We start from the raw sequence: 3,676 nt of genomic DNA on the forward strand, positions 1-3,676 counted from the left end.
AATGGATCTGAATGTCAATGTTTTTATTATGATTTAATAATAATTTAATAATGAATGATAAATATATATATATATATATATATATATATATATACATATATATATATATACATATATATATATATATATATTGTTTGCACGGGGTACCGCCCGACGTGACACTACCCGTTTTCTAATTTATTACCCGAATCCTAGGCAAAGGGTGTTTTTTTTTGGCAGATTTCACATTGACTTGGTGCGGTGTTAGGCTACCATGTGGTCGCAGATAACAGCAATAACGAAAGTATTCCATGGATATTTTATAACTGCGTCACAATTTCCAGCTAATAAATAGATGCTTAGGCCAGATTACCCCATTGACTTAGTGTGGTGTTAGGCAACCATGTGGTCGAACGTAACAGCAATAATGAAAGTATTCCATGGATATCTTATAACTGCGTCACAATTTCAGCGAATAAACAGATGGGTTAGGCTTAGCTAGATTTCTCATTGACTTAGTATGGTGTTAGGCTACCATGTGGAAGAAATTGAAAGAATTCTCACAATTATTATTTATTCATTCGTTTATTTCATAGAAGGGAAGGCTGGCAAGGAATTTTACGAGATGTTTATGGATTATAGACAGGATAACTAAAAAATAATAATCGCAAGTGGCATTTTACTAATCGTTTATTCCAAATGCGATCAAATTCCGCGGATCGCGCAGCTAATGCGAACCCTGGGCCTGCACAAAAGATAGTAGTATTAACAACTGTTTAGGAGCTAAATTGGATATTTACATGGTCTGATCCAATAGACGTGGAGAACAAGCATAAGCAGCGGCGGCAGTGTGGGCTAGTAGTAATGTTAATTATATGAAGTTATTAACAAGTTAATGAAAGAAACAAAAGCAAATAAAAATTATTGAGGAACGTTTTATACCTTTTCTTATACCTACCTATTTGAACATGAAAACATTGTCAGTAGAGAATATAATTCATTTATTGTAGGCTATCCAATATGTAATTTCTTTTCACTTCATATTTTGAAAGTGACTCGAGTCATTTCCCTTTTTCAGAATGTTTGGCAGTGATGAAAGTCTTTCACCGCAATAGGGAGATTTACAAGTTTTCCATTCCAAAAATTGGGAAATGAGGAGAGTAGAGAATTAAGCAAAATGGAATTAAAAGTATAACAAAAATCATTTTGGGGGTATTTACACGTTACCTCTGAAATGATAAAAGGTCATGTAGAAATAATTGCAAAAGGTTAGCACTGCGGCAAACATTCAATATGTAGCCTACCCCCCCCCCCCCCAAAAAAAAAATAGTGATTTTTCCAAGTTCCTAATATATGAGTTGTCTGATATATTTATATATATCCAGTATATTTATGGATATATTTCTCGTATATTTCTGATCGCAATTTAGAAAGAAATTAGAAATCACGATAACCCAAGAAGGGAAGGTTGGACTAATATCATATTAATTTTAGTATGTAGTTGGTACACGTTCAGTGCAAGATTTTATTGAGGTCAAAGGTCATTTGGAGTCACCAGACGCCAAATTGTGGAAACTTTCTTTTTATAAGCTACTGTATCTCCCACCGACCAGCCTATAATATAACATGTGTGTTACGCCTCATACGAATAGGAGGCTATTGGCAATTGGAAATGAGCTTATGGGCATCCGTAGAATCTAATACTGCATATATTCAACGTGTCGCTCTAAGGCTTACTCTGCGTGCAAAAAGTGTACGTATTCTTTGTAGTATAGCGGTTCTATTGGACGTTTTCCGTCGTAGTTATTTCAGATTGGATGTAGTTTCGATGCGACCAGGCAGCGTTTATGAAACTTAACAGTTCGTCTAGTTCGATTTTTTACTATGACCAGTGCGAAATAATCGTGTAAAACGGTCTTAATCAGTGAGTTCACGAGCTATCGTCTGGATCGGCTGTTGGTCTCAATTTGAGTAGCTTCTTCCAACAGTTTCAGCATAGATAGTCCTTAAAAGTAACGTTCGACTTTCGTCACGTTTATGATTATGGGACAACTTTACAAACCTGGCTAGGCCTGTGAGCAAATTTATGTTGTCTAGGTTGGCAAGAATATGGTTCGTTAACACAACAACGTGAAGAATACCAGTCAGAATACCAATACTTCAAGGCATTGAAGACTCGCCCCAAACCACGTGTTTCCGTTGCTTGCAAGTGAAGTTTTTCTCTTGTCGCTACAAAATGCAGACAGTATCTTTAGCTGGACCTGAGATGTCCATCGCTGTATCGTTAGTACACTGTGCTGTGTGTTTTGACCGCAGCTGTTTGTACTGAGGTACACTAGTGTCTAATTACTGACGGTAGCAAGCTGTGTGTGCATTTGCTGGGATCGATGGTGGTGTGTAACACTTCTGTTACACCTCATTCGAAACAAGGTAAGATTACCGGCATTAGACGGTTCTTTTTGCGCGAGTCTTCACACACTTTAAATGCTGTTTAACTGTAATAGTAAACACCTTGTCTAAGGTTCAAACCCCAAAGGTGAAATCTTAATATTCTGCCTTTTCTCCGTCCAGTCTCCACCAGAGATATCATTTTGATATTTCTGCTCTTTTCCTCCTTCCATTCACTCCTTGAACATCACCCTCCGTTCCATTTTTGTAGAAAAACTTACGATGAAACATTGAACACTTCTATCGCTTAGCATGCAACTTCCGAGGAACAATACAAAACCGGAAAACATTTATGAACAACAAAGGTGATCAAAGTGATTTCAAAGTTTTTCAAGGTTTGATAAAACGCCCAGTGACAGCTTTGAACAAGTCCATTGTAGAAAAAACGATGAAACTTCAAAGACTATTAATTTTATCTTTATTGGACGACGGTGAAGAAAAGATGTTGTTTTTCATACGCCTGTAAGGACTTGAAGAGAGGGTTGTTTTGTACTTAAGACCCTTGACCTATAAAGGGAGTTGACATGTTCTGGTCACATGCCATTTGATGGACATGGCTTCATTCATTGTAATGGTAAAAGATAGATATGGAAAACGTAGATGGGAAATTTTTATAACTACAAATATTGGTGGAATTTTGCTTTGATTTTACTGTTAATTGGTCAAGCTCTGACATTTGTTTTGCAGATATTTTACAACTCTATTAAACTTGAAAGAAAGACTTCAATGTGGATGACAGTTTGCGTAGAAAGGGGGATGGGAGCAGGGGGGGGATGGAAGAAATACACATTCTGACAAAAATTTCCAGAATGCTCTATAAATATAAATGATATGACTACTAACTCCAGAATGTTTCATAATAGGTACGATTTGTAAATTTAAAACGTTTCACAAACAGAACCAAGGACCTCTCAAATAAGCAAGAGAACATGTTATATCAAACTATGAGACATGTTATACATTTGTTTTGTTGAAACTTTAGTTTTAGTTTGCCTGTGTATCTTTGACTTTCTTGTATGCTAAAATCAATTTTCATGCAAATTGTTCAACCTTCACTTAGAAAGTTAAAACAACGTAAGAAGTTGGAAGTAAAAGTTGATATAAGAGCACTAGAATCATCATTTTAGTGCTCTAGCTTCAGTCATTTACTCTTCCAAAAGCTGATAGATATAGTATCTGAACACAGAACAGTGAAAGCTTTTAGAGAGAAATAGAAGTGAGGCACAAATACCATTGTTAACATTATGTC

The sequence above is a fragment of the Apostichopus japonicus genome, chromosome 12 (assembly GCF_037975245.1).
Source record: "Apostichopus japonicus isolate 1M-3 chromosome 12, ASM3797524v1, whole genome shotgun sequence".
Lineage (NCBI taxonomy): Eukaryota > Metazoa > Echinodermata > Holothuroidea > Aspidochirotida > Stichopodidae > Apostichopus > Apostichopus japonicus.